Below are 20,430 nucleotides of genomic sequence, written 5' to 3'. Positions count from 1 at the left end.
GGATGAACAAATAACACCAGTTTTGGGTTGTTTGTGGGAGGAGACCAAACTGTGAGGTCATCGGTCTCATCAGATTGGGGAAGGATGGGGAAGGAAACCAGCCATGCCCTTTCAAAGGAACCATCCCAGCATTTGCCTGGAGCGATTTATGGAAATCACGGAAAACCTAAATCAGGATGGCCGGACGCGGGATTGAACCGTCATCCTCCCGAATGCGAGTCCAGTGTGCTAACCACTGCGCCACCTCGCTCGGTAACACCAGTTGTGTGTACACAGTGTAACCTACCAGATCATACAGCCCTATATACCAAATCACATAATGTGGTATGTTGGGTATGTCAGGAAAGAAGGCGTTATGCCAAGCAGTGTAGGGAGAATGCTCCACTGAGATGTGGAAGGCCAAGCATACCAGGGATATTTAGGCCAATACAGACAGTAGGCAATTGAAGGTGTAGTTTATTTTTAATAGACTTGTTATGTGAATCAGGAATTTAAAAATTCTGCAAGGAGCTATGCTAGTAGATATGTGGTTTGACATCCGTAGAGCGCCCGAGTCGTGCGCAGAGCTTTTCTCTTTCTCTCCATTTTTGTGCTGCACTCCTGCTTATGCTATTTTTGAGCAAAGTAATTGTAAATTATGGTGAAATGCTGATGAAATAAAACATAGATCAGTATTGCAGCAATCTTATGATTTAGGTTGTTTGTCTTTTCATCATGTAACACAAGCTCACAGAAATACAACAAGGGACTGAGATATCATAGATGCAAGATGGATCATTAGCCATGACTCCATCACTTTTATAGCACTCTAGGTCCCTCAAGGCTCAATGGCCATGACAGCACAAAATCTACCTAAGATAACTGTCCAAACCAGCAAATGGCATAATGGAAGAATGCATCAGGGGATTATGTTGAGAAGAAAGTACAGTGGTTATAACTGCACATTTGCTACTCGAGAAGCCACCTACGAAAAACCAAAGATCACAGGACAATGAAACTTTGTGGTAACATTTGCAAAAACATTCGGACAAGAAGTAATGAATAAATCATTGAAAGAAACACATTTAATTTCGGCATGAGAGGGGCACATTTGTTAACTGCATGCCACGATTCTGTTCCAGGTCAGAAATGTTGCTCATTGTGATGATCACCTACATCCACAACAGTGCAGAACTGCCCTAGCCATATCATTTCACGATTGTTTGCAGCACTTTTTGAATGGTGAAACATGTAATATTCAGCAGTCATGGCACAGTTCATGGATTGCTTGAGGATCACACATTGCATTCTCAGTCATGGCAACAGTAACGTCTTCAACAGTTTGTGGTGCAATTAGCAATTGTTCTCCCCCAGGAGCAATTCCTAAATCAACATTTAATTCAAACGTCTGAATAATGTTCCTCAGCACTGGTATTGAAAGAGGACTTCCCCTATTCCTTTAATGCACTGATACTTTTGAAGAGCAACAGCACTACTGCTGTTGTTCTTTGATAAAATAGCTTTACGACTAAAGCCCTCTTCACCTTGTCCAGAGCCATGTTGACTGCTTACAACTGTAATGCACACTATCTCACTGTAACAGTATCAGTGCATAAAGGCAGGTCATGACACTAACACTACTAACAATGCAAGTCCCACATACACAGTCTGAACATCATTCCTATAAGGTTCTCTGTCTACACTGATTCAAGTAGTGAAATGTTAATTATAACTACTGTATCCCATATTATGGAGTATTACAAAATTGTGTTAAGGGGTACAGGTTGTTGCTGATAAAGGGCCTGTGGTTAAAGCAAATATGTCAATGGTATCACAGAACTGATGAAACACAGTACACTGGACAGGTCTATCAGGGATGAGAGGTGAAATTTAGTATTTAAGTGACAGTGACCCCAACATTGTGATCAGAAATTTGATTGTAGCAACTTTATCATTGATTTTTGCTTGTAAACGGTTCATTCTAAGCTTTTTTTTGCCAGACTTGGGCACTTATTTTTTACGATGTACTGAAAAGGTGTAATAGGTCATTAAGATAGTATGTACATGAAGGATGGGATAGCTAAGCTGAAGATGAGTGGCACATTGTTAAAGATAAGTTTAGAGTCAAAGAGGATAATACTCCAAAAAGGTTGGGTGCAAAGATATTTGATGATGGGAGGAGGACTATTGTAGAGTGCCTTCCAAATTCCCACACTTCTATTCCTACAAAATGGTTTGATGTACCTGATGAGTACACTATCAACGTTAACGGTTCTTCCATCAGATGTCTCAGTGTGTGCTGCAGGAAGCAGTGAGTGAACTATGAAAGAAACTTTAGCAGTTTTAGTGTAAATAAGACATATCTGGTATTTGTTCCCAGTTTTCAGGGACAGTCAGTGGCTGGAACCATATAAACTTGCAAAATTTCTAATTTGTCTGGATATCTGTCTCAGCTATTGAAGTGTCACAGATGTTCTTTTACAGATGTTGTGAGCCAAATACTAATTACATGTGTCTGCAATGAAATATAAAGAATTAACTATTTCCAGACGTATCAACAGGGAGAATTCAGTGGACCAAATTCTTTGAAGAGGGAAGAGTGTAATGACATTGACCTAGGCCGGTGAGCTGATAACTCAAAATCACCCTTTTACAGCAATACGCTGATCCATCGTTGTGACATGGGCTCACTAAGCATCACCATTACCTGCAGGTCAATGCCTGGCCTGTTACCGTACCCAGGGGTACTCTGGCACTTTGCTATCCAGCCAGGCTAAGCATGCATCAAAGCAATAGTTCAATGAGTAGACAGGTACCATAATTTTAGCAAGAGCAAACATTGCCTGCCGGGGAAACATGAGTGTTGAAATTGAGTATTACTGAGCAGCCAGAAGTCCGACTCAATATTTTTTATTGACCAGTTCAACTCAGTTTAACAAGAGCACTGTCAAAAACTGTGGAATTTACATTGGCTGGTTACATTGCTGATGTTAGAGAACAAGCAAGTTAACAGTTGACAATGTAATCAGTCAGCTACTTTGAACAGTAAATTCCACAGTTTCTGATGATGCTTTTGATAAATTGAGTGAAACCAGTCAATAAAGAGTACTGAATGTGACTTGTGACTGTACTGTAAAACTTAACTGCCATAACGTCTGTCTCCATCACGAGTCCACTATCACTCTGGCATCATCGTGAGAGGATCACTTGCCAAGGGGGTACAGCTGCCACCCGAGGAGCCAGTCACCAATCACACCCACATTTGATTGCCCTGATCTTTTGAGCAACTACTGAAGCTCTGCATTTATACAGTCAATGGAATGCTTTGTCCAGGTCTTGTCACATCAAAGATTGTGTGAGGAGCATTCCCAGCAACGTGCCTCATGTCATCTTCAAATCTGTAGTTGAGATTTTGGTCCAAACTGTCCTGCCACTCCTAATAAACAGTTTATCTTCTTCTTTAAAATTATATTTTCCCAGTGTCTAAATCACCAGTGACATCATCGAGCCTTGCAATTGACTTAAAATACTAGTTATCCAATATTTACTACATAGTGAATTCTGTGCTAGTTCAGACATTCCCCTCCCATGACTACTCTCTAGCAGAAGGCCCTTCTTGGTCTTTTTAAACCTCTGGCTACTACTAACTTAAGTTGGCAGTTTTTTCTGTCTTGTCAATGTGTTCATGAACTCTTTTGGGTTGTCAGTGGTTGCCAACCGCATTTTCCTTCTCTCTATCTGTATGATATATAGTCTAGTTGGGTCAGAAGCACACTTTCATACAGTTGAAAGCTTTGTGAAGGCTTCCTTTGCTTCCTGGATACTGCAGCTGAAGTATTGTCTATGACGTGATAGGTTGACTCATTCCTCAGTGCTGCTTTCAAATACAGAATTATTAATGCCTGATGACCATTACTCACTGCATCTTTGTAGACTGCAGTCCTATGTTGTGTGCTCTGGAGTGCCCATACTGCCGCATATGCAACTATCATTCATCCACTTTTTGATTTTGTACGTATCAGATACAGAGCATATGGGCCATGATGACCGATCTGCTGTAGACCCACGAAATGGAAGAAGTCTCATTTTTAGTCTCACCTTGATGTTAGGGAGAAATGTGTGTGTTCTCGTCTCTGTGCTTAAGATTGTCCCATTCATTTTGTTCCAGTTGTAATATGTGACCTTGCGTTAATCTTTTTGCATTGGCCTCAATTCCATGTATCCTACATACTACCATTTGCCTGTATTTCTTTAATCAACAAAGGGCTCCCCTTTTTCTGATTTTCAAGCCCAGCACTCATATCCCTAGAATTACTAACAATGCATCATTCAGGATAGAGCAGCATGCACCCTTTGATCTAAGAAGGTCTTCTCACTGAACTCTTCTGACCAAGGAAACTGGCTTCACAAACTGCAATCTACAAGCCCAGACACTCACAGTGTATCTTACAACTAATGCTAATATACATTGGTGGTATGCTCCTATAGTTTTCAAATAAATTCGAAATTTCATATCTGTTATGAAAGTTATAATTTTTTGCATCACATTTGTACATTTTCTGGCACCTCTATACGATGTATAAAATTATGATGTTGGTCCAAAAATACCCAAACATATCTCATTACTACACATTTTCTAATCATTCACTCACTGAATTTTATTTTAGGACTTTTTCCAAGGGTCCCTTTCAGCAGAAGGTACATAGAATGAGATTTTCAGTCTGCAGCGGAGTGTGCGCTGATATGAAACTTCCTGGCAGATTAAAACTGTGTGCCCGACTGAGACTCGAACTCAGGACCTTTGACTTTCGAGGGCAAGTGCTCTACCATCTGAGCTACCGAAGCACGACTCACGCCCAGTACTCACAGCTTTACTTCTGCCAGTATCTCGTCTCCTAACCTTCCAAACTTTACAGAAGCTCTTCTGCGAACCTTGCAGAACTAGCACTCCTGAAAGAAAGGATACTGCGGAGACATGGCTTATCCACAGCCTGGGGGATGTTTCCAGAATGAGATTTTCACTCAGCAGCAGAGTGTGCGCTGAAATGAAACTTCCTGGCAGATTAAAACTGTGTGTCCAACCGAGACTCGAACTCGGGACCTTTGCCTTTCGTGGGCAAGTGCTCTACCATCTGAGCTACGGAAGCACGACTCACGCCTGGTACTCACAGCTTTACTTCTGCCAGTATCTTGTCTCCTGCGTGAGTCGTGCTTCGGTAGCTCAGATGGTAGAGCACTTGCCCGCGAAAGGCAAAGGTCCCGAGTTTGAGACTCGGTCAGGCACACAGTTTTAATCTGCCAGGAAGTTTCATATCAGCACACACTCCGCAGCAGAGTGAAGATCTCATTCTGGAAACATCCCCCAGACTGTGGCTAAGCCATGTCTCCGCAGTATCCTTTCTTTCAGGAGTGCTAGTTCTGCAAGGTTCGCAGGAGAGCTTCTGTAAAGTTTGGAACATATCACATTGCCCTATTCAAGTCTATCTTATATTCTGTGGTAAGGTGGTAAGCACCTCGGTACATCAACTGTGTCTTTTCACCTGCAAAAAACAAAAAGGCGTGGGCAAAGAAGCATTCTGCTCAGCTCAGGATGTCAGGGACTTTTGGCACAACGTCTGTGGAGCCACTGTGTGTGGTGTTAAAGAGTGTGCCCCATTGACATCACCATCTGTAAAAGAGTGGCAACATACCGGTTGGGGTGGGGCAGATGTGACAAGGCACTGGAAATAACGGAAGACATTACAGAAAAACACCTACTAAAAAAATGGAGGAATGACACCTAGCAAAGAAAATGGGATACAACTCATAAGGGACATCGCATCAACTTCTTCCCCAGTACCTGGGAATGAATTAGGCTACAGCATGCTGATCCAATGCATGGCATGGTTCATTTTCTCATGGACCATAGTCCATGTCCAGTGTGTCTATGCAGTGTTATTCTAAGCCAGACAGAAACTTGCACATGTGCAGAATGTGGATGTTTTGAACAATGTATTTGATGAAGTGTCACAAATCTTATATGTGTCATATGGACAAGAGTGGACACACAAGAATCAAAAGTGGATACATGATAACAGAATATATTGCATGACACAGATGGAGATTCAGATGCCAAAACTGACATAGGCAATGATAAACATATACAGATCTAAACATAAAGAATTAAGACATTAAGAATTACAGATTTATAACAATCATTATTTTGCATAGTATTCTTGTTGTTGTTGTTGTTGTTGTTGTTGTTGTCTTCAGTCCAGAGACTGGTTTGATGCAGCTCTCCGTGCTATTCTATCCTGTGCAAGCTTCTTCATCTCCCAGTACCTGCTACAACCTACATCCTTCTGAATCTGTTTACTGTATTCTTCTCTCAGTCTCCCTCTATGATTTTTACCCTTCACACTGCCCTCCAATACTAAATTGGTGATCCCTTGATGCCTCAGAACATGTCATATCAACTGATCCCTTCTTCTAGTCAAGTTGTGCCACAAGCTTCTCTTCTCCCCAATCCTATTCAATACCTCCTCATTAGTTACATGATCTATCCACCTTATCTTCAGCATTCTTCTGTAACACCACATTTCAAAAACTTCTATTCTCTTCTTGTCTAAACTATTTATCATCCATGTTTCACTTCCATACATGACTATACTCCATACAAATACTTTCAGAAGAGACTTCCTGAAACTTAAATCAACACTCAATGTTAATAAATTTCTCTTCTTCAGAAAAACTTTCGTTGTCATTGCCAGTCTACATTTTGTATCCACTCTACTTTGATCATCATCAGTTATTTTGCTCCCCAAATAGCAAAATTAATCTACTACTTTAATTGTCTCATTTCCAAATCTAATTCCCACAGCCTCACCTGATTTAATTCGACTACATTCCATTACCATCATTTTGCTTTTGTTGATGTTCATCTTATACCCTCCTTTCAAGACACTGTCCATTCCGTTCAACTGTTCTACCAGATCCTTTCCTGTGTCTGACAGAATTGCAATGTCATCGGCAAACCTTGAAGTTTTTATTTCTTCTCCATGGATTTTAACTCCAACTTCAAATTTTCTTTTGTTTCCTTTACTGCTTACTCAACATGCAGATTGACTAACATTGGGGATAGGCTACAACCCCATCTCACTCCCTTCCCAACCACTGCTTTTCTTTCATGCCCCTCGACACTCGTATAACTGTCATCTGGTTTCTGTACAACTTGTAAATAGTCTTTTGCTTCCTGTATTTCACTCCTGCCACCTTCAGAATTTGAAAGAGAGTATTCCAGTCAACATTGTCAAAAGCTTTCTCTAAGTCTACAAATGCTAGAAACATAGGTTTGCCTTTTCGTAATTTAGCTTCTAAGATAAATCGTAGGGTCAGTATTGCCTCATGGGTTACATTTCTACGTATTCCAAATTGATCTTCCCCAAAGTCAGCTTCTAACAGTTTTTCCATTCCTCTGTAAAGAATTTGTGTTAATATTTTGCAGAAATGACTTATTAAACTGATAGTACAGTAATTTTCACATCTGTCAACACCCGCTTCCATTGGGATTGGAAAGGTATATAGTATTACATTACATTAATACTTGTTCCATAGATCATGAATATGACATTTCGTAATTATTTGGAATGTGTCAGTTAAACATTAGTCCTCTTTAGACAATATAATAATAATAATAATAATAATAATAATAATAATAAACTGATAATAGATGCAGAAGTGACATATCAAGCTAAAACTAAACAAAGGTCACTACACTACGCATACATTGATTACCAAAAAGCTTTTGATTGTGTACCCCACTCGTGGTTACTACAAATATTGGAAATATACAAAGTAGATCCTAAATTGATACAGTTCCTAAACATAGTAATGAAAAATTGGAAAACCACACTTAATATCCAAACAAATTCAAATAATATCACATCACAGCCAATACAGATTAAGCGTGGAATATACCAAGGAGACTCATTAAGTCCTTTCTGGTTCTGCCTTGTCTCTGAACTCACTATCCAACATGCTAAATAATACAAATTATGGATACAATATTACTGGAACATACCTACACAAAATCACACATTTGCTACACATGGATGATCTGAAACTACTGGCAGCAACAAAACAACAACTCAACCAATTACTAAAGATAATAGAAGTATTCAGCAATGATATAAATATGGCTTTTGGAACAGACAACTGTAAGAAAAATAGCATAGTCAAGGGAAAACACACTAAACAGGAAGATTACATATTGGATAACCACAGCAACTGCATAGAAGCGATGGAAAAAACAGATGCCTATAAATATCTAGGATACAGACAAAAAATAGGAATAGATAATACAAATATTAAAGAAGAACTAAAAGAAAAATACAGACAAAGACTAACAAAAATACTGAAAACAGAATTGACAGCAAGAAACAAGAAAAAAGCTATAAATACTTATGCTATACCAATATTGACCTACTCATTTGGAGTAGTGAAATGGAGTAACACAGACCTAGAAGCACTCAATACACTTACACGATCACAATGCCACAAATATAGAATACATCACATACATTCAGCAACTGAAAGACTCACATTAAGCAGAAAGGAAGGAGGTAGGGGATTTATCGACATAAAAAACCTACATTATGGACAGGTAGACAATTTAAGAAAATTCTTTCTAGAACAAGCAGAAACTAACAAAATACACAAAGCAATCACTCATATAAATACATCGGCTACACCACTGCAATTTCACAACCACTTCTACAACCCTTTAGATCACATAACATCAACAGATACGAAGAAAGTAAATTGGAAAAAGAAAACACTACATGGCAAGCACCCGTATAATCTAACACAGCCACACATCGATCAAGACGCATCCAACACATGGCTAAGAAAAGGCAATATATACAGTGAGACGGAAGGATTCATGATTGCAATACAGGATCAAACAATAAACACCAGATATTACAGGAAACATATTATTAAAGACCCCAATACCACAACAGATAAATGCAGACTTTGCAAACAACAAATAGAAACAGTAGATCACATCACAAGCGGATGTACAATACTAGCAAATACAGAATACCCAGAAGACATGACAATGTAGCAAAAATAATACATCAACAACTTTCCGTGCAACATAAACTAATAAAACAACACGTTCCCACATACAAGTATGCACCACAAAATGTACTGGAGAATGATGACTACAAATTATACTGGAACAGAACCATTATAACAGATAAAACAACACCACATAACAAACCTGACATCATACTCATCAATAAAAAGAAGAAATTAACACAACTAATCGAAATATCCATACCCAATACAACAAATATACAAAAGAAAACAGGAGAAAAAATTGAAAAATAGATCCAACTGGTTGAGGAAGTCAAGGAAATGTGTCATCAGGATAAAGTTGACATTATACCAGTTATACTATCAACTACAGGAGTCATACCACATGATATCCACCAGTACATCAATTCAATACAGCTACATCCAAACTTCTATATAAAACTACAGAAATGCGTAATTATTGATACATGTTCAATTACCCGAAAGTTCCTAAATGCAATATAACATATACCATACGGTTAAAAGGAAGTCACGCCTGATCAAGGTCCGCATCACTTTCCATTTTTGACCAGACATAACGTCTGAGAAAAGAAAGAATGAATAATAATGATGATAATAATAATAATAATTATTATTCATTCATTCATTCATTCCATATAGGCCATGTCTGGACTATGTTATTTCAGCTGTCTTACTTTACGTGTTCTGACGTTTGCCCAGTGCGCCTGCATTTTTTCTCAGTGTTGCCCTTTCCTCCTCTGGGACCAAGCCTTTCATGTTTTTAGTTTTGGCTTTTCTTGGGAACCCTGCCATGCCACAAGTTTCTACTTGAATGGGACACGCTCCAAGATGTCATCTTGGGTGATCCTCACTTCCTCAAGATCTTTCTCCACCTCTGTGAACCAGGACTATTTTTTCTTCTTCTCCTGAAAGTAAGCGAGTCTTCCAGGGCTCATTTGGGTCATATGTCCATAAAACATAATCCTCCTTTTCTGGATGGTATCAGTTACCTTCTCTATGTGGGAATACAGTTCTTCTACATTCCCCATTCTCTTCAATAGGAGCTAAGATCTTTGTCAAAATCTTCTTTTCCTTGGCCTCCAGTTTTTCGATTAGGTCTTTTTTGTTCATTACTATGCATTCAGAAGCGTAAAAGACCTATGGACGGATAACACTGCAGTAGTGCCATATCTTCGCATTGAATGATACTGATCTTTTGTTGTAGATGTTTTTGGTTAAATGTAATGCCATTTACATTTTGTTCATGCAAGATATGAAGGCTTCTTTCTCTGATAAGGTGGCTGTTATCCATTCTCCGAGATATTTAAACTTTTCAACTCGCTTAATTTTGCCTTGACCCACTGCAAGCTTCCTTTGTGGTGGATTTATGTTTGTTATAAACTCAGTTTTCTCAAATGAAATGTGCAGGCCAGTCTTCTGAGCTTGTATGTTAAGCTCACTCATGAATCACCTTCTCGAGCACACAGTTGAAGAGCAGAGGTGAGAACCCATCTCCTTGCTTCACCCCAGTCTTTATTTCAAAAGCTTCTGCTGTTTCTCCTCCAAATTTCACTTTTGAGGTTGTTTTGGTTAGTGTTTGCTGGATTATCACTTTGGTCTTCTTGTCTAGGCCAAGGCTAATCAGGGTTTTACGATCAATCGAGTCATATGCCTTTTTGAAATCCACAAAGGTCACAACAAAATTATTATTCCTCAGCTTCAGGTATGAAAGGATGGATTTGAGGTTCATTATCTGTTTGACGCATGATCGCCCCTTCCTGAAACGTCCTTGATCGTCTCCCAGATCTGAGTCTAGCTGTTCTCCCATCCTAGTTTGCAGAGCTTTCGACAGAATCTTATAGGTTGTTGAAATGAGAGAGATACTACGATAGTCATTTACATCTGTTCTGTTGCCTTTCTTACGAAGAGGATGAATTAGAGCAGAATTCCAGCCATGTGGAAGCCTTTCAGATTCCCAAATCTGGCTGATAATTTCTGTCAATTTATCTACTGCCTTATCCCCTGTATACTTCCAAAGCTCAGCAATTATTATTATTATTATTATTATTATTACTTTTCCAGTTAGTACTTCACATCTAAAAATTCATCTGTTGAGTAGGAGTAGTTGTCATTCAGAAATTCTTTTAATGTTATTTGGCAAATCATCAATGATTTTTGTGGCAGCATAATTCACCCCTTTCCATGCCTAAGTCAAACTTAACCCAGAATAGTGAAGATCATCCTTTCTTCTAGTGTTGTAGTTATGCACTTCACTGTTATTTTTGAACTGGGATGGGTTATTAATAACAAATTTCATAAGCGAATATATGTATTGAAAAGGTACTATGAATTTCCTTAGTTCCTAAAATAAATGTCCGAAAGGTGATCTTGAGTGGGCTCCGGCTATTATTCTGATTACACGCTTTTGTGCAAGGAATACTTTTTCTTTTAATGATGAATTGCTCCAAAATATAACGCCATATGAAAGCAGTGAATGAAAATAGACATAGTAGGCTAATTTACTGATTGTTTATCATTGCAATGACCTTAGCAGCATATGTAGCCGAGCCTAACCCTTTCTGCAGATCATCAATGTGTTTCTACCAATTCAATTTCTCATCAGAAATTTTGAATATTCTGTCTTAGCAATAGATTTCTATTCAGTCTATATTTATCAATGGTGTTATGCCACTTACTGTACAGAATTGTATATACTGTGTTTTCTCAAAATTTAGTGAGAGTCCATTTGCAGAGATTCACTTAATAATTTTCTGAAAGACACTATTTACAATTTGCGCAGCTGATTCTTGTTTGTTGGGTGTGAATATTAAACTTTTATCATCAGCAAAAAGAACTAGCTTTGCATCTTCATGAAAATTGAGTGGAAAGTCATTAATATATATTAAGAACAATAAGGGACCAAAGAAATTTGTGGGACACCATTCTTGATACCTCTCCAGTTAAAGGACTGCAAATTTTTGTAGACTATCTGTACTGTTAATTTCAACCTCCAACACTTAAGTTTACATAGAATAATTTCAGGATTTACACAGCCAGAAGCCTTTGAGAGATCACAGAATATCCTAATGGGTGATGTTCAGTTATTCAAAGCATTTAATATTTGACCAATAAAAGCATATACAGCGTTTTCTGTTGAAAAGCCTTTCAGAAAACTAAACTGACATTTTTTAGTACTTCATTTTTACAAATACATGATGCTAATCTCGAATACATTACTTTTGCAAGAATTTTGAATAAAGCTGTCAGAGGTGAGGCCAGGCAGAGGTAGTTAGCATCAGACCTATCCCCTTTTTTATGCAATGATTTAACAATGGCAGATTTCTGTATGTCTAGAAAAATGTCCTGTTTCAGTGAGCTACTACATATGTGACTGAGAATCCAACTTACCTGTTGGGACCAAGTTTTTGGTACTCTGTTGGAAAAGCCATCAATTCCATGTGAGCTTTTGCTTTTGAGTGAATTTATTATTTTCAAAATTTCAGTGGGAGAGATGGGTTGAATTTCAATTTTATCAAATTGCATAGGTATTGCCTCTTACACATACTGCCTTGCATTTTATAATGGATAGCTGGATGCTATTTTCTCTGCAACACCTAAAAATGATTATTAAAAATGTTTTTTACTTCTAACTTTTTGTTAACAACCTTTTCATTGAGTTTGATAGAAACACAGTCTTCCTGTGCTCTCAGTTACCCTGTTTCCCTTTCCTACAATGCTCCAAATTGTTTTCATTTTATCATCAGATGTGCTAAACTCAGACATAATGCACAATGTTCTGGACTTTTAAAAAACTTTTCTTAATACAGTGCAGTAATTTTTATAACGTTTCACCGTTTCGGAGTCATTACTCCTCCTAGTTATAAGATACATTTTCCTTTTCTGTTTAAAAAGATATTTTTATCCCTTTAGTAAACCATGGCTTTTTGGGTGGTTCCTTATAATTATATTTCACTGTTTTCTTAGGGAAACAGTTTTCAAATATACTCACAAAGGTATTGTGAAATAGGTTAAAAATTAGCACAGGTTCTCTGTACACCTCACCCCAGTCTAACTGTTTCAAGACTTCCCTAAAATTTTCAATTGTTAAACTGTTAACTGAATGCACTGTTTTGGAGGACTGTTTGCATTACTGTATGGAGCTATTTCATATACTGTAACTAGCTCTGCATCACGATTGAACAGACCATTCTTAACAGGAAAAGTTTTTATTTGATTAAATTAATCTTTGTCTATAAAAACATTATCAGCGTGCAGCTTTCCTGTACCACCCGAGTAGGAAAATCAATAACTGACATCAAATTGAAAGAACCTAGTAATACTTCAAGGTCAAGGTTTCTATCAGACTCTTCCAGAAAATTTACACTGAAATACCAACAATCAATAATTTGCTTCCCTCTGTCTGACATAGCATAACAAACAACCCAAGCTTTTAAAAAATAACCGAAAATTTCCCAATGGGGACCTATACACAGCAACAATTACAAAAGCACCATTACTTAGTTTAAGCTCACATGGACAATCTTTTTATGTTGCTCTACACATTTTATTTTCTAAATGTTTCATACTATTACAGATTTTAACTTACATGGCACCTCCTCTCCCTACAGTGTCTCTATGTACATGTGCTGAAAGCTTATATCCACCTATATTTACCTTTTTCATATCTAAGACTGTACGATATTCAGAAAGGCATAGTACATCTATTCCACCCTCAGTTCCTAAATCTTCTAAACAAACAAGAAGTTCATCTTTTTCTATTTTAATCCCCTAGAATTCTGATGCAGTATACTATTTATCACTGTACTTTTATGAGAATCTTGTGATATTTCAACATCTCTAATACCTGCCTGTCTGAGCTTCTCATTACACTTAATTTCATTCAATGTTTAATCACTGGACACTGATCTTAGCCTAAAAATGGGGTACTCCCATGAGTTTTAGTGTCCCCCTTAAAGATTTTGCTATCACCTTAGTCCAATTTACCCTTCCCTTTCCTACTGAGATGCAGGCCATGTCTTGTGAAGTCCCACCTGCCAATTCTATTAACGGGAAAAAGACTTATTCTGACAAAGAAGCCGCTCAAAGCAGCTGATACTGTTGCATCTTGACCCTCCTGACAGAGTTGGTCAATTGGAGCCGATCATACCACATGAAAGCTATTTTCACCAGGTCACACTCAATATTGTAGCCCTGATCCCTATCATTACTGTCTCCTGTTCTGCCCACTAGTGCAACACGATCCTGCTTTGTAAAACTCTTGCACAATGATCCTACATCCTCTATCACTTGGTTAACTTGCACTTTTTCCTGCAAGGTCTGGCCCACACCTCTTCCATGACTACTAAAAACAGAATTTTCCTCCTATTTTCTTCATTTTTCATGGCTTCCTGGTGAAAGACTGTCGAGTTCTGACTACACTTACATCTACCATCTACCTGAACCACTTCCTTCCGTAACTGAGGTATCAGGGCAACTCTATTGTTTGTGCCAATGATGAAACTGTCAAGATACTGTCCTGTTCTGTGGCCCCTGTTCCTTGCTACCACTTCCTACCTGTCTTCACCCTTCTGCCCCCTTAACCTACTCAATTCCTGCCTAGCACTATCCAGTTCAGCCTTAAGGACTCATCTTCCCTTCCAGTCCAGCTATTTTCCTAACCCTTGAACATATTATGCAATACCATGGAAGATACCCATTTCCTTCCCCAATTCCCATGCCACTACATTCCCCCCCTCCCGCAATGTAACAATTTGTACAAATGGTTCAAATGGCTCCGAACACTATGGGACTTAATATCTGAGGTCATTAGTCCCCTAGAACTTAGAACTACTTAAACCTAACTAACCTAAGGACATCACACACATCCATGCCCGAGTCAGAATTCGAACCTGCAACCGTAGCAGCCGTGTGGTTCCAGACTGAAGCGCCTAAAACCGCTCGGCCACACCGGCCAGCAACAATTTGTACAACACTTTTTAACATAGAAAAAGAAAATGATCAGATCAGTGTTGATAAGCATACAACACTCAGAATGAAGTCTAGTTATAGCAACATGTACAGCAGAATGGCTGCTTCATACATGAAGCACTCAAAACTTTAAGCAAGTAGTAATAGTTAATAGGCAGCAGAAGCAAATAAAAACATAACCACACATTATTTTATGCTAGAAAAACATAAGTGAATTGAACAAGAAGAAACCCTAATAATTGGTACAACAGAACGTACTCTCTGCCATGCATCTCATGGTAATTTGCACAGTGTAGACACAGATGTAAAAAAGGTACCTAACCTAGATGTAGAATCGTGTCATCTGAGTGCAAAGAGGTTCAAAGTACTGCTGAGGTCCTCATCCTCAGATGGCAAGTGGTAGTTGATGGGGTAGGGTTGCCAGGAGTGAGGGGGCTCAATGTCTTTCTGAGGTCCTCCCTCATGGGGAGCATGAATGGTGGTATTCTCCGAACCTAAACTCGTTCATATCTTGCTATTTTCCTGTCTTCTAAATACATAAATTGTTAATTTTCAGCACTTTTATTTCCCAGTTAGTTTTGTGTTTACATGTATAAAAGCTTCAGCATTGTTAAAATTTTGTTACAACAATAACAACTTCACATTACATAAATGCACAATTTGATCACTAGGTTCAGTTATTTGTGAACTGCAGCAAATAAAATAAAAAAGTCCATGTGCGGACGCAGACAAGAGATGCGGCGGCACTAATTCCCCGAACATTTCTGCAAAATAACACAGCAGCCTATAAGTTTCTGGAGTTAATACACACACTTATATACTCGTGCAAAAAGAGAGAGACGGACAGATACTCATGTAAAAACTCTGCCATGCCTGAATAAATCAGTGGTATGGTGGCGGCATCTGATCCCACTTCTTCATCTCATCACAAATCATCAACATCATTGGAGTATGAGCTGGCTCACAGGGATCCACTGGCTCACAACAAATTGTATGCCTTTTGTCAGAGTCACTAGAACAAACACAACAATGACCCTTGTTAAGCATACATGACAACAACAGCACTTGATTTTTTTATATGAACATATATGGAGAGGGAGGGATAGTGATACACATATTACATACCATCAGTAGCACCAGCACCCTCAAACATTGTGGTCAACATCTATGTTGTTGTTATGGTCTTCAGTCCACAGACTGGTTTGATGCAGCTCTCCATGCTACTGTATCCTGTGCAAGCTGCTTCATCTCCCAGTACCTGCTGCACTACTCCATCTCCTTCTGAATCTTTTTATTGTATTCTTCTCTTGGTCTCCCTCTATGATTTTTACCCTCCACACTGCCACCAATACTAAACTGGTGATCCCTTGATGCTTCAGAATATGCCCTACCAGCCGATCCCTTCTTCTAGTCAAGTTGTGCCACAAATTTCTCTTCTACCCAGAACTATGCAATACCTCCTCATTAGTTACGTGATCTAGCCATCTAATCTTCAGCATTCTTCTGTAGCACCACATTTCGAAAGCTTCTATTCTCTTCTTGTCCAAACTATTTATCGTCCATGTTTCACTTCCATACATGGCTACACTCCATACAAATACTTTCAGAAATGACTTCCTGACACTTAAATCTATACTTGATGTTAACAAATTTCTCTTCTTCAGAGACGCTTTTCTTGCCATTGCCAATCTACATTTTATATCCTCTTTACTTCGACCATCGTCAGTTATTTTGCTCCCCAAATAGCAAAATTCATTTACTACTTTAAGTGTCTCATTTCCTAATCTAATTACGGCAGCATCACCCGATTTAATTCGACTACATTCCATTATCCTCGATTTGCTTTTGTTGATGTTCATCTTATATCCTCCTTTCAAGACACTGTCCATTCCGTTCAAGTGCTCTTCCATTCCCTTTGCTATCTCTGACAAAATTGCAATACCATCGGTGAATCTCAACATCTCTTTACAGCCAATAACGTTTGGGCACCAACATTCCAACACTTGTGATGCTGTGAATGGAGTGGGTGGCACATCATACTGAGCAATCCTCAAACAGCAAGAATAAAACTAGTTAAGCAAAATGCCCAGAGGATGTTACAATACTGTCAGTAACAGAGCTTCAACTCTTTACAGTTTGTCTTCTGAATTAGGTAGCACTCTCACTTTCTTACAGAAGATACCTTCATCCTTGGACTAAATGTATCCTTTATCCTTGCTTCTATTTAATTGTATGCTGTTTTAGAACTAACACGACTCAAAGTGTATGGACATGTTAGGAAACCATTAAAATTTTCCATAAACTATGCCTGTTTTCATTAACCTCTTCCCAACATTCTATCTGGAGTTTATATTTCAACACTGTGTGTAAATTATTGTTTATGGTTCTGTAATAGGCAACAATCATTTTCTTCTCTAATCTATACATAAATAATTCATAAATTTTACTGTTGACATATGACCACCATTGTCACATTTTTAATACAACTACTGGCTAATCATTGAAGGTGGTTGTGTCTACGAAGAATCTGTCAACGACTATTGCACTACGTCCCTGAGTTCTTCAAGGGAGCTTTACTTAGGTTAAGAATCCAAAGCCTGACATCAACAAAGAGGTAGTCTATCAGTACTATCTGACAGAAAATGGCCGCAGCTCATGGTCGTGCGTGTAGCGTTCTTGCTTCCCACGCCCGGGTTCGATTTTCCAGGCGGCGTCATTGATTTTCTCTGCCTCGTGATGCCTGGGTGTTGTGTGATGTCCTTAGGTTAGTTAGGTTTAAGTAGTTCTATGTTCTAGGGGACTGATGACCATAGCTGTTAAGTCCATTGTGCTCAGAGCCATTTGAACCATTTGACAGAAAATCTCCATTAAAATCTCCAGAATCATTGATGTCTGGATGACCTAATCAAAACTATCACGAAGTTGCTTTATGAAGCTTAAGACATATCTTGCCAGTACCATAAGCTTGCATGTTTCCTGGTCCACTATTGGGGAACAACATTCAAAGAGCTGTTTAAAACAACATTCATCAACCTGAATAGCCTAGGATTCAACTTCATCCCCCCTTTCTTCACACTGGTTCTACACCAGAAAATGTTAGCTTTGACCCATCAACATGAAACTGTCCCATTCCAATGATTTCCAAGTGTTGTTACTATATGCACAACATATGCAATTTACCTGCCCTTTAATTTTCCTATACTGGTATTGCTACAAGAAGTGTTCCCTGTAGTAGTGAGGTTCCTGATGTTTAACACAGCATACTAAAAGACTTTTCTTTAATATGACTGAATTTGCCCAAGCTGCAGTATTTTGTTTTGCTTGTACTGTTTCATATGAAATTATACTTATTCTGCAGGTCTGTCTCACACACATATTTTCATTAATAAAGATATATGGGATGCAATGGGAAGAGAGATACGGCTTTTGTCAGACTGGGTGTTTATGGCTGTGCAAGTAGTCTCTTGCCAGTAGCATTCATATTTACTGCTGTTGGCTGTTAGTAACCTGTGATGATGTGCACAACATCCATTTGTTTCGTATGGCTAGATTGTTCTTCACAAACATACTCATCAGCAGAACAGCACAGTTTCAGGGGGAAAAAAAAAATGGCCTAAGTATTTACCTCATGGGATAACACTGCAAGAAGACCATCTTTGGGCACTGGAATAGTGTTATTTATTGATTACACTTTCTTTCACCCCAGAAGTACTTCACAGTAAAAATTAATAACTATGATTTTAGGGCATAAAATTAGCCTATTTAATAAGATCTTTGTACTTCTGCAAGATAGTTATGTAGACTTCCATGTTTTTGAATAAGCATTAGCCTATATGATTTAGATAGCAGCTCATCTATTTTTAATAATATTCTAAACTTTAATGCAATATTGTCATGCCAATACCAGGCTTAATGTGTTTTTGTGTAAAGAGATGCAATTTAATTGTAATTCATCTGCCTACTGACATGATGCCCTGATAAAACACTGTCAGGGTTATTAAGCAATGTCTTTCATTAACTGATTCTGAGAGACTTTTGCATTTTGCAGCACAGGCCTGCCATGATGTGTACCTTAAATGTGTGTACATGAAATACCTACACTGAATTAGCTGTTACCATCAAGCAGAAACAATACAATTTCAAATAACGACACAAAACAATTTCACTAATAGCAAGAGGGGTTCCCGATACATATTCAACACGGTTAATCTCGAATATTCACACTTCATATTAAGGGGAGCACAAAGTACTGTTATGTTTCGTCTACTGCGCTCCTGTGTATTATTCTTGTGAGTGTTACGCTGCGAGTTTCCGTAATTGCTTCTCTGCTACAACTACTTCACACACCTTAAAATATTGTGCAGTTTTGTTCGTATCATGCGTGGGGCGTTCCGAAAGTAAGTTTCGTCACTGTTTCACACGGACATCTTATCGGCAAAAGCAAATACACCATGGCATCACGACCTATACACCTTGCACTAATTTACGACGTAGTCGCCACCGACACATGTCGTAAGGGTGAAATCAGTTTTTAAAAAGCCACACTGTTAAAGTTCGGTGCCCTGGGATGCAAGGACATGTTGCACAATCCACTCCACCTCAGCATTAGTTTGAAACTAAAGTCCCGAGAGCGCGTCTTTCAGTGCAGGGGCCAGTGAAAGTCCGCTGGTGCAATATCGGGGCTATAGGCCATATTATCCAAATTTTACCAACCGAAGCGACGAATCTTGGCCATAAGTAGTTTTGCGTTGTTATCCAACATATTCACTCCAGAGCCCTTGGTCTGTTTCGTCAAATGGCGCGGACCAAGTCTGAGTGAGGGTATCGCAGCAGTGTTCCGCACTGATGGTCCCTTGCTGGAGGAAATCAAGGAGAATCGCACCTTTCGCGTCCCAGAACGGCGTGGCCATAAACTTTCCCAACTAGTGTGACACTTTGAATCTTTTCCTAGCTTGTCAATGGAGGCGTTCGTCATTGAGGCGGCCTTAGATTCTAGGATATAGTGGGGCACACAGGTCTCATTGCCTGTGATAATTCTGAATAAGAACCTATTTCCTTCTCTCTCGCACCGCGGCAAGTGATCGAAGCTGATTCCCAATTCTTGCACTCTTATGATCCAGGAACAGGTTTCTAGGCACACATCGTGCAGACACTTTTGGATAACTACTAGCACACCACCCAAATTTACAAAAGTTTTTAAGAGCAACGTCGTTCTACACTGATCAGTTTCAAATCTATTAAAAAAAAAAAGTGTTATGTTATGTTGTGGTTAACTCTTATTCACTAAACACTGCACTTTCTTCTCTTAAACACGCAGTGCAACTCCTGCTTGTTCGAGATATCGAAAGGCTTCACATCAAATCAGTAAACATACATCCGAGATAT

General features: G+C 38.7%; 1 long non-coding RNA gene across 1 annotated transcript; it reads right to left on the bottom strand.

Moving 5' to 3' along the window:
• Positions 1 to 15,587: 15,587 nt before the first annotated feature.
• On the bottom strand, positions 15,588 to 20,406 carry LOC126365903 (uncharacterized). The gene is made up of 3 exons (XR_007566271.1): positions 16,171 to 20,406; positions 15,897 to 16,057; positions 15,588 to 15,809 (listed from the first exon to the last, which is right to left on the bottom strand). It is a non-coding gene; the product is annotated as an uncharacterized LOC126365903 (long non-coding RNA).
• Positions 20,407 to 20,430: the final 24 nt, after the last annotated feature.

This window comes from Schistocerca gregaria, chromosome 4, assembly GCF_023897955.1.
Source record: "Schistocerca gregaria isolate iqSchGreg1 chromosome 4, iqSchGreg1.2, whole genome shotgun sequence".
NCBI lineage: Eukaryota > Metazoa > Arthropoda > Insecta > Orthoptera > Acrididae > Schistocerca > Schistocerca gregaria.
The sequence above is the reverse complement of the archived record's forward strand: the minus strand, read 5'-3'. Positions and strand labels throughout refer to the sequence as shown.